We start from the raw sequence: 12,758 nt of genomic DNA on the forward strand, positions 1-12,758 counted from the left end.
ATCTTTGGAGAATAAAATATCAGAGTTATTAACAGAGTTTATCAGAGTTTAACAGAGTTTATCAGAGTTTAACAGAGTTATTATCAGAGTTTAACAGAGTTTATCAGAGTTTAACAGAGTTAAGGTTAAATTTTCCTTTGTTTCTTTTTACCCAAGTTTACTTTTTTGGGTATTTGGTTTTGTACTTGAATGCAAAGTGTGTGAGTATATAATATACTTGTTACTTTATGACATATAAGAGTAGGATAGTGTTCTGTTTATTGTGCAGTAGGCCTAAAATGCAGTTACAGAGAATTGCACTACTTAATGGCCAGATTTTCCTTTGGTTCTTTTTACCCAAGTTTACATTTGTGTGTCTTAATTTTGCACTTGAATTTTATATTCAATATTTATGTTTTTATTTCTATGCTGCAATCTATTGAGCTCAAATAAATACCGAATGTTCTAAATGACTGTATATAGTGCTTTTATTCTTCAGTCAGTTAATATAAACATATTTGATGTTAAAGATGTTATAGAACGTACGCCTCCAGGACGCTGAGGCGTGCAGGCAAGATTGTGGCCGACCCCTCCCACCCTGGACACAAACTTTTTGAGGCACTCCCCTCTGGCAGGAGGCTGCGGTCCATCAGGACCAAAACCTCCCGCCACAAGAACAGCTTCTTCCCCTCTGCAGTTGGCCTCACCAACAAGGCCCGCTGTACCCCCCCACTGACATGACCCCTTATCCCCACTGACACTTTATATATTGACGTTATATTAACGTTCTGTCTTGTCTTTCTGTCAGTACAGAGTGCGTTACATTAACGCACTCTTCTTAAAAATACTTTGCACATATTTTTAAAAAAAAAAAAAAATTCTTTTACATTTATTATTACCTTATTCTATTATTATTATATTTTTTTGTCTTGTTCTTATGGCACCAAATAGACCAGGCCAAATTCCTTGTGATGTACAATTACTTGGCAATAAAACCTTTTCTGATTCTGATTTCTGATTCTGATTCTGATTCTGATTTCTGATTCTGAACGTAACAGCGTTATAGAACATAAAAAATAATGGCACAGTTACTTTGCTGAGTAACTAATTACTTTTACAATGTGGTAACTGAGTTACTAACTCAGTTACTTTTTGGGAACAGTAACTAGTAACTGTAACTAATTACTTTTTTAAAGTAGCTTGACCAACACTGTTGCTCTGCTTTGCTCTGGAATTGTAATGAGCGCTGTACGACTGCTGCAGACCCGTTCTGAAAGCCTGAGTCCTCCTTTAGAGCAGATATCAGGCGGCCTCTTCACCATGTGCATCTTCTTCTGTAGAGACAGATTTTAAACAGTCGTCCGCATAAACATCCTTTTTGACTGCATCAACCACTTCAGCTGGAGACTGTTGTGCATTATCATCAGCGGTTCTTTGCAGAGCATCATCTGCACAACTTGGCGAAGACACAGTATTAAAATAAAACTAACAAACAGAAATCAGTAAAAATGTATCTGATACTTTGGGAGTCTTTGCTTGTTTGTCTGACAATTAATTCTCAGTGAAGATGGAAAGTAGGAGCAGTTCCAAACCTGCACAGTAACTGGTAAAAAGCTTTAAGGATGAAACTTCTCCTAAAGATTGTTGTACTTTGTCAGGTTGAATGTTTTACTGACAGCATTGTTGTCCCGTTGTGTCTGAAATGGAGGGAAATCTGTTCCAAAGTCATTTTGTTCATATGATGAAGGCAGCCAGCTGCAGTCTGCAGATTCAGTCTTTATGCTGTGAGCAGGGCGTTTCTGCCCTCTAGTGGCCACAGATGGTATCTACAGAAAAGGTAAAGCGGGAGATTTACAAATGATTTACACTTTCGGTGGTACCTTTCACAATTAAATGCTATCAACGCTATGCTGCACCTCACAGACGTAATATAAAGCTGTTTGAACAGCTGAAACTTGTTTTACTCAGGAGTGACTGAATGTAAATAAGTTGGTGGCCTCTGTGTGAAAGGCGCAGGTTTTTTCTTCAAGTGTAAACTAAGCTACAGTTAACGCTAGCTAGTTAGCAGCAGTTAGCTAGCATCTTTGTTAGCTCCGGTTATATTTAGTTTAAATGTTAAGTAGAGAATGAATGTGGTGCTAAAACGTGGCTACTTCATGTGACAGTAAATTTAAACAGAGCAGACTTTATAGTTCTCGCTGTACCATGGTGCTGCTGATCTGACTTCCGGTTAAATCATGAAGCATTGATTGATGTAGCTGTGCGGTTTAACCGCTAGAGGGCAGTAACAACGGCCGTTTCATTTCCCAGCGCTTCTTCATGGCAGATATGAATGAATAAACACACACAATAAGGTCTGTGGAACACAAACATGATGCATGATGAACTTCTCCACTGTAACATGTGTTTAGGTAGAATTAAGACTCTTCTGAGGCTCCAACAACTTTCTGCTTTCAGCCTTTCTGCTGCACAGGATGCAGAAGCTGCAAACTCTCCTGAAAAACCTTGTTTTTAAAATGGAACTATTATTTTTCAGTGCTTTTGACAGTTTTGACTCTTTGAATATGAGGTCACTCAGACATATTGCATCATAATCAGACCTCTACGTGATGAAGGACACTGCTTGGCCACAGATCTGAGCCTCAGTGCTGATCTCACCATCGTGGAGTCAGTCGGTCCAAAGCCAGAAACAAACATGATTTGGCTCCTGAGACGGAGAAAAAGGTTTCCTGTTCAGAAGGAAAGAGAAACCATATTAAATGAGTGATTTGTCCATTTGCAGGCTGTCTGGTCCCAGAGGATCCGCACTGGAGCCTGGACTCTCAGGTCTTTGGAGGCCTGCTGCAGACTGAGTGCTGTCAGCATTTAGCTGAGAGCTGCCAACAAGCCTGCAGACTCTCAGTGTTGTTTAATCACCAACTTCCAGAATGAGAGTTTCACTGAGAAATGTCTGATATCTTCTGTTATTCTGCATTTCTAAATGTTAGCGTGCACACCTGTTTGCTGCTGTTTAAAAGCTGACTCGTGACTTGTGTCACAGCTGATGAAATGATGTGTGAAAGCCAACAGCTGGAAGCTTCAGGGATCTGCCTCTTTCTGAATGAGTCCATCAGCAGCTGCTCATGAACACGCTGGAACATTTCTTCTCCTCAGCAGCAGATCAAAGTGTTTCTGCTGTAAACTGGCTCGTACAGAAAAGGCCTCTGAGATCCAGCTCTGTTTCTGCCACAGAGTCACTCGGCTGGAAACTAAACTGAACTAAAACTCATCCTTCTGATCCTTTCTTTCAGTTAAAGTGCTTTTAACCTGTTTTTTCCTGAGTGTTCAGCTGCTGCATCGTTACTCTGAGACGACCTCCAGAATAAATACAGAGAAGCAGAAATAAATCAGCCTCCTCACAGCACTGATGCAACAGTTATGGCTTCTCTTTGTTTCACACAACAACAAAATGATTTCCTGCTGAAGCCAGCAGTCAGAAGTGTGAACGTCAGGATGATGGTCACAGGGTGCCGTCATGAATATGAGCTCCAGAGAAGAAGAAGAAGCTGCAGCCGCTCAGAAACATCCAGCAAGACGAACGCTGCCGGCGGCTCTTTGCCTCCTCTCCATCAGCAGATACAGAGACAGACATCCTCATGTGGTCATCATCAGAGCTCGTCTGACCTAATGTCCCTGAAGGGGTCCCTGCTGACCCCCCCACACAGAGTTAGTGCTGCACTGCAGAAACTGTGTTGGCACAATGATCAGAATCAGACGCCTTTTGTGTCCGTATGAATGTAAACAATGTACATCCTTCTGTTACTGGTCCCAAAGCAAACATTCAGACTGCTCTAAAGAAGCATCCATGTTGTTAACAAAAAGAGAAAACAGCCACACAAATGAGACATGAAACATGAGAAAAAGTCTAAAGCTAAATGCTATCAGGACAAGAATGGACTGAATCTGAACAGTCCAACTTTAACCTGTGATGGTTTCACAGGGGTTACCGTCTCAGGTAGGAATAAAACACCCTAAACCCAGAGAGATGTGCGACAGGAACTGATTTAGTATTAATACAGCTGAAGAGGACTTTCTGCTTTAACTGCAGTCAGGAGTGTGGGACACGGGGCTCTCAAGGCTCACGCGCTGGGCGGGACAGTCACGCGCGGTCCTTTCTGTCTTGGAAACGGCAGGAAACAAGCACGTCTCCCATGAGTCTGAGTTATTAAGCAGTTATTAATAACAACAACACTAATAATAATATTATTAATGACAGAACCCCATTCCTGCGGCCTGGGATGTCACTCTTGCCTGCATTCAACACTTGAGAGCCCTGGTGGGACATGAGCTGAGGCAGGAAAAGGAAAACTAGATTCAAGATTCATGTCTTCTAAATGATGAAAACAAAGCAAGCAACATCACATATGTGAACTGGGAATATTTTACATACAAAAACAGTAAATTTCTTAAGAAAAGTACGTTATTATGTACATAAATATAGGATCAACACCAACATAAAAAAAGCTCTTACAATTATTTGGGAAGCTTTTATTTTATGTCCTCACCGGAAGTGATATCTAACTGCGTCTCTGCTAACTTAACAACCTCTTTGCATCTGTCTCTGTGCTTCCCTCTAGTGGCCATAATCTGTAACTACACCATCAGTCAGGATGAACATTGAAATGTGGGAAATCTTTCTAAAATGAGGTTTTATGATGGAAGAGAGCAGTCATATTAATACTTTAACAACACTGTCATATTTAGTTAATGCTGGAGTTTTACCAGCTCACTTTTCTCATCATTACTCAGTGAAGATGGAAAGTAGGAGCAGTTTCAAACCTGCACAGTAACTGGTAAAAATCTTTAAGAATGAAACTTCTCCTAAAGATTGTTGTACTTTATCAGTTTGAATGTTTTACTGACAGCATTGTTGTCCCGTTGTGTCTGAAATGGAGGGAAATCTGTTCCAAAGTCATTTTGTTCATATGATGAAGGCAGCCAGCTGCAGTCCGCAGATTCAGTCTTTATGCTGTGAGCAGGGCGTGTCTGCCCTCTAGTGGCCACAGATGGTATCTACAGAAACGGTAAAGCTGGAGTTACAAATGACTGGGGATGGGGATGTTAAGCTAAAATGAGCCTTGGAGTCATGTCATTTAAGATGGTTTATTTGTTTGTAGGAGCTCATTTTGTTTAATGTGTCTGTCCTTAGCTCTTACGGTGTTCCAGTTAGGAAAGCATTTGTGCAAAATAAGAAACGAACAGCTGAATATCAATAAATTCTTCTGGAAACATCAGTAAGCTTCACCATTGTCAGGCTGGGTTCGCTACAGTGTGTTTATTCATTCATATCTGCCATGAAGAAGCGCTGGAAAATTAGATGGCCGTTATTACTGCCCTCTAGCGGTTAAACCGCACAGCTACATCAATCAATGCTTCATGATTTAACCGGAAGTTAGATCACCAAATACGCCACCAACTTATTTACATTCAGCCACTCCTAAGTAAAACAAGTTTCCGCTGTTATCAGATCAAACAGCTTTATATTACGTCTGTTAATAGTATTTTATTGTGAAAGGTACCACCGGAAGTGTCAGTCATTTGTAAATCTCCAGCTTGACCTTTTCTGTAGATACCATCTGTGGCCACTAGAGTGCAGAAACGCCCTGCTCACAGCATAAAGACTGAATCTGCAGACTGCAGCTGGCTGCCTTCACTGTAACTTTTTACTTTAACTTTTACGACACCTGAAAATTATTTTATCTGCTCTCTTCACTTTTAAATTAATTAATTAATGATTTTTTTTTTTATGTTTTTTTAATGATTTCATTGCCTTCTTGTGATTTTATGTAGCTGTAAAGCACTTTGAATTGCCTTGTGTATGAATTGTGCTCTACAAATAAAATTGCCTTGCCTTGGCTTACTATTTGTATTCTTTTGTATATTATTTAGATATCTTTATACTGTGTGCCTTATATCTTTTGTGTATCCAAAGCCAAGAGCTCCTGAACTAAATTTCACTATGCCTGCATAGTGACAATAAAGATTCTTGATTCTTGATTCTCATAATATGAACAAAATGACTTTGGAACAGATTTCCCTCCATTTCAGACACAACGGGACAACAATGCTGTCAGTAAAACATTCAAACTGACAAAGTACAACAATCTTTAGGAGAAGTTTCATCCTTAAAGGTTTTTACCAGTTACTGTGCAGGTTTGAAACTGCTCCTCCTTTCCATCTTCACTGAGTTATGATGAGAAATGTGAGCTGTGGTAAAACTCCAGCATTAACTAAATATGACAGTGTTGTTAAAGTATTAATATGACTGCTCTCTCCCATCATAAAACCTCATTTTAGAAAGATTTCCCACATTTCAATGTTCATCCTGACTGAGGGTGTAGTTACAGCTTATAGAGGGATGCATAGAAGAAATAGAAATAGAATAGAAAAATACTTTACCCCAATGGGGGGAAATTCAAATTAGTCAAGTAGCTCAAAAAAATATTAATATTTACAATTATTGTATATTAACAACAACAATAATAATACAAATTCTAATAAAAAATACTACTACTAACTAATAATAATAAATTACTAAATAAATACAAAAAAAGAGAGGTAGAGACAGATGCAAAGAGGTTGTTAAGTTAGCAGAGACGCAATTAGATATCACTTCCGGTGAGGACATAAAATAAAAGCTTCACAAATAAATAATTGTCAAGACAAACAAGCAAAGACTCCCAAAGTATCAGATACATTTTTAATGATTTAGTTTTATTTTAATATGAGTAAACTTCTCCAGTGGATCAGTCTAAGTGCTGGAACAGAATATATTACCATAATACTCTACATTTCTATTAATGAAGGTACATTCAATCCTATATTTATGTGTATAATAATGTATTTTTCTTAAGAAATTTGATATTTTCTGTATTTGAAAATATTCCCTGTTCACATATGCTGAGTCATGATTTTGGTTGTTTTGTTTTTTTCAATTAAAAATATTCATTATGGAAATAAACAGCAGCTAACAGCTGCTAACTCGTGCTTTTCTTCTTCTCCCCTCATCGTGTCTTCCTGTGACAGTCAGCTGGTTGTTTTGCTTCAGTTCTTTTACTCTGTATTTATTGGTGTGTGTATTTAATCTCTGTTTTCACCTAACTGCAGAGACAGTCTGATCACAGAGTGTTTATGAGTACAGACCAACTCCAGTGGGTGAACTTATACATCAATAACCACTGGAAGGGGCTGTTTTTAGTTGTTGTTCCAGACTTTTGTGATGGCATCCATCTTTAATAACCTGTAAACACTGATTGTTCTAATAAAACGGAGGCAAAGACAGAGGTAATCCTGCAGATTACAGAGCCGTTGGCTTAAAGTCCCTCATGTGGACACAGCAGAATACTGAGCAGCAGTCAGAGAACAGCTTTTAACTGGATCAGAGACTTTTGGAGCAGGAGACACATCGGTGGGACACCACAGGGGAGAGAAATCAATCTGACATCACTGCAAAAAGCATCAGAAGACATATTTACTTCTAGATCACTTTTAGAAGACAAGTGGAGATAAAATAATCTCCTTTTCCTTTTCCTGCCTCAGCTCATGTCCCTCACTCTAGTCCACCTGGAGGCAACAATCCACCTTTAAGCTGGTTTTCCAGCTGCCAGTGAAGCTGCTCTTGGTCCAATCTGGACCCCTCCTCTATAGATGTGGTTGGAATCTTCCACTTCCTGTTTGTCAGTCTGCAGCTGTTTGGATGGATGGATGGATGGAGCACATGGAGCAAACGTTTGGGTAACTGCACTCTGATGCCACTCAGTAACAGGGACTTTGAATCTCTGATGACATCAAACTGACTGAATGTGGAGCTGAAATGAGGGAGTTTATTTAAAGTGGCTTCTGCTTTGGTCCTCTGTTTACTGAACAACCTGCTGAAAATGTCAGCTTTAGCTGGTGGAGTCGCTAACTCAGTGTGTGAAAAGAAGAAAAGCTCCTTCACAGCTTCAGAGTGGTTAAAGTTCCTGGTGTTACTGATCCAGCTCAGCATCCTGTTGACCACAGGCGGCCACGGCAGCGTTAGACCCATTCTTCTGTTGGAAGCCCAAGAGTCTCGTAAGAAATGAAGGAAGGCCCAAATACAAGCTCACAGGCTGGAGACAGGGAGAAATAAAGTTAAATAAAAGCTTAATTATTAGATACTAGAAACCTGAGCCACTACAACAACATGGAAACATAACAATATGAGAATTGAAAAGTATTAAAGTTCCTTTCATTCCCCTTTTACAAACTACTTGAGATGTGTGTAAGTGCAGGGATTGTCCATCAGTCTCGACTGTTATCAATCACGTATCAGATCAACGCCTTTAGTGGTTATTCATTCATACCATGATTTTTATTTGTCCAAATGAATTCTAACTGGGACACTTATTTACTTTCCCTCACATGAGACTGTGTGTTTCTACCTTACATGTGAGCGTTCAGTTAAACTGAGCAAAGTGTTCCCCATCCATACAGATCAACTTTTCATTTGAGCCCTCGGACACGCTCTCAGAGTCATCTGCATCTGTATTGTGTCCAGATGTTGGCAGCGCAGCAGCTTAGTGCCTGAAGGAGTGAATGAGCCCACAGGAGGGGAAATGTGTCCAAAGAAAAGTGTCATGTTGAGTTAAAAGCTGAGACTTCAGTTTCCATCAGCAGCCATGTTTCTAACTCTGTGGCCAAGCAGTGTCCTTCATCACGTAGAGGTGTGATTATGATGCAATATGTCTGAGTGACCTTATAATCAAAGAGTCCGAACTGTCAAAACCACTGAAAAATCATAATTCCATTTTAAAAACAAGGTTTTTCAGGAGAGTTTGCAGCTTCTGCATCCTGAGCAGCAGAAAGGCTGAAAGCAGAAAGTTGTTGGAGCCTCAGAAGAGTCTTAATTCTACCTAAACACATGTTACAGTCGAGAAGTTCATCATGCATCATGTTTGTGTTCCACAGACCTTATTGTGTGTGTTTATTCATTCATATCTGCCATGAAGAAGCGCTGGGAAATGAAATGGCCGTTATTACTGCCCTCTAGCGGTTAAACCGCACAGCTACATCAATCAATGCTTCATGATTTAACCGGAAGTCAGATCACCAGTACCATGGTACAGCGAGAACTATAAAGTCTGCTCTGTTTACATTTACTGTCACATGAAGTAGCCACGTTTTAGCACCACATTCACTCATTCTGTACTTAACTTTTAAACTAAATATAACCGGAGCGAACAAAGATGCTAGCTAACGGCTGCTAACTACTAGCTAGCGTTAACTGTAGCTTAGTTTACACTTGAAGAAGAAACCTGCGCCTTTCACACAAAGAGGCCACCAACTTATTTACATTCAGTCACTCCTGAGTAAAACAAGTTTCAGCTGTTAACAGATCAAACAGCTTTATATTACGTCTGTGAGGTGCAGCACAGCGTTAACAGCATTTTATTGTGAAAGGTCTTACCGGAAGTGCTAGTCAGTTGTAACATCTTGAGCTTTACCTTTTCTGTAGATACCATCTGTGGCCACTAGAGGGCAGAAACGCCCTGCTCACAGCATAAAGACTGAATCTGCAGACTGCAGCTGGCTGCCTGCATCATGAACAAAATGACTTTGGAACAGATTTCCCTCCATTTCAGACACAACGGGACAACAATGCTGTCAGTAAAACATTCAAACTGACAAAGTACAACAATCTTTAGGAGAAGTTTAGTTTGAAACTGATCTATCTATCTATGACAGTGTTGTTAAAGTATTAATATGACAGCTCTCTTCCATCATAAAACTTAATTTTATAAAGATTTCCCACATTTCAATGTAGTGATGGGATACTCGATTCCTTTTACTGACTCGAGTCACTCACTAAAGTGAATCGGGTTCTCGAGTCACTTGAATCAGTCACCCAGAGTGTGCGCAGGAATGTACAAACAAGTTCCAAACCACGTCCCAAATCATTGTGAAAAAGGCTAAAAGTAATAATATTCTAACATTCAACACTGCACCATTAGAATAAAATAATTATGTACACAATGAAGGAACTCCCGCTTCCTTCAAAATAAAGCCGAGAGGGAGAGAGAGCTGTGAGCTGTGAGTCGGGTAAAATAAATCATGGAAATATAAATACTGTTGGAGCTATTTATTCCTGATCTTCATTACTTTGAATTTTGTTCAAATGTATTCTTAGTTTACTTTGTATTTTTGGGGAGTTATTGACAGAGTTTATTTGTAGGTTAATAATTGTTTGTTTTGTGTTTCTTTGTTTCTTTGTTAGACAGGAAGAACTGTGGGTCCATTTCCTGTAAGTACAGGGACTGGTATAGGACCAGGATGGGTTGGGCTGGGGCCTGTGGTTTTTTACCAGAGCAGGAGAAGCAGCAGAGGACAAAGAAAAGTTACATCTGTGTTATTTGCTTGTTGAGTTTATATTTTTGAGTTGTAAACCACGTCCCGGAGAGATGTTCCAATAGTGGAAGGAGTGTTGTTGTGTTGTAGAGGGGCGGGGCGTTATTCAGACGCACTCAGCCCACGAGCAGCAGAGCTCCTCAGCTGGCGTGTTACTCAGAAGATGACGTCATGAAGCTGCTGAATAAGGCTTCGGAGATTTGGATGAGACCCAACGCTTGAAGTTTCCTTTCTTGCTGCCCTTGAGTTAACGCGGCCAATGAGGTCTGCAGAGTGGTGTTCACATGATGTTCCCACGTGTTTAAGATGCTGCACCGACGCTTTCACATCACCTGTTTCACTGCATGCAAACACGGCACATTGCAAGCAAATGGAGCGCATTATGGAAGCTGTTTGTGCTCCAGATGTTTCTTTAATGTTTATTCTCTTTGGAAAGGCTTTGTATCCTGTGAAGTTCAGTTTATGATTTGTTTGTTTTCATTTCTCTAGTTCTCACAGCATGACTGACCACAGCCATGTGCAAATAAATGCCCGTGCATGAGAGGAAGGACTTGTGTTGGTGATTCCAACTGAAGGGAGTAACACTCAGTCATTTCAGTGATGCGTCCCTCAGGTTCAGCCTCGGTGAACACCTTTACTTTCTCTCACAGCCTGCTGTGTTTCTCACTGACTGATTCCATCTGAGTTATGAAGCCAAAGCAGGAAACCGTGAAAAGATGTGGAAAACATCTGGATTGAACTGATGTGTGTGTTTAGAAAGCCTGAACTTCTAAAGGTCCATGTGGTGACCATGTGTTCTGATGGTGTTGTATGAGTTTTATAAAGTCTGAGGTGTCAAACAGAAGCTGTGAACATTACAAGCGGCTCTGCTGCCATTCCTCCAGAAACACTTCCGCTGCTCCGGCTTCAGGAGCCAGTAGGAGCTTTGTCCGTCTCTGACGTCACAAGCAATAACCAATGGGAGAGTTTGGAACAAGCCCCGCCTCCTGATTGGCTGCTCCTGCCGGGCTGAAGCACAGAGATGAATCCAGAGAGCAGAGCAGCCTCGTTCCCTCTGTTAAAGACACCTTTATGTCCACTGAATCCAGTCTGAGGAGAACTCTGAAATGTTCCAGCTAACAGGAAAGTTGTCCACAAGAACCAACACAAGAGGCTCCATGTTTTTAAGGGTTAGCTACAGCAGAAAGTTTCAGCGCTTTGGAGGAGCAGACAGGAGTCCAGCAGCTGAGGAGTGAACCCCAAAAAACCCATTCAACACGCCTAAAAGGCAACCTACAGAAACTCAAGTGTCCGCTACATTTGGGATGTTTCCTCTGCTGTACTTGGTGTCGAGCAGCCGCTTAAAGCAGCAACTGACGCCTTCGCTCTCAGCCACCAGACTCCATTGAGAAAAACCCTCATTTTAGCTCCCCGGACACCGCAGTCGTTGGTCCGTTTGTGGGACTCTGGTGTTTCACATGTTGGGTAAAACTCCAGAGTCCCACATTAGCAGGAAAACTACCCACTGAGGCAGCTGCAGACCAACGACCAAAGCGGAACTTTGGAAGGTGAAACAGCTGGTTTCCTCTACAGTCTGCTAACCGCGGCCACAACCACTAAATGAACAAATATATGGGTGAAAATAGTGTAAGTTTAGCCGTAAAGGGATCCAGACTAACCCCTCCATGCAGCCGCTGTGTTTTTATATCGTTTTATTTCCCTTTAGTAAAACACGGAATGTTTTTTGTCAGCATTTTACATCAGATTGCTTCTCTGTGTGCAATATAACCGAATTATCAATAAATCTCTCTCTTATTGAAATATTCTTCTGCTTTTCTTGTTTGAATCCAGACCAACTCTGACATACTGACACAAATGTGGTCCGTTACGTCCACGTTAACACTAAATAAATCTTCAGGAAGTCATTTTCCGGCTTCAGCTCTGCACCGGCCTATAAAATCCTGATTTTACAGCAGCGACGTTGTCCAATAAGATCAACATCAAAGTCCGTTAAAAAGCACGTCTGTGCGGTTAATTCGGCTTCATTCCCATGGAAAATGCTCCCTGAGAGAGAAAGTTATGAGCGATGTTACGTTTGAACTACTGCCGGCTGCTGTTCTTCTTCTTCTCTGTCAGCGGCGGTTACTCAGCAGCTTGTAGGCGCATTAGCGCCACCTGCCGGACTGGAGTGTGCATCAGGATGGCGACTCTCTCTCCAAGCCCTCCTAATTAATCTCTGCTCTCTTCCCAAATCTAAAACCAGCTCCATCGCCTCCATCAGCCGAGCTTCTCTGTAACATCTCTCCATCAGCCGGTTGCTCTTTTGGAGTTTTTAGCGGCTGCCTTTCTGCTTGATATTTGGGACATTCTAAAAACACACGGCCCACCGTCTCCTG

This window comes from Odontesthes bonariensis, chromosome 11, assembly GCF_027942865.1.
Source record: "Odontesthes bonariensis isolate fOdoBon6 chromosome 11, fOdoBon6.hap1, whole genome shotgun sequence".
In the NCBI taxonomy this organism is placed as follows: Eukaryota; Metazoa; Chordata; class Actinopteri; order Atheriniformes; family Atherinopsidae; genus Odontesthes; species Odontesthes bonariensis.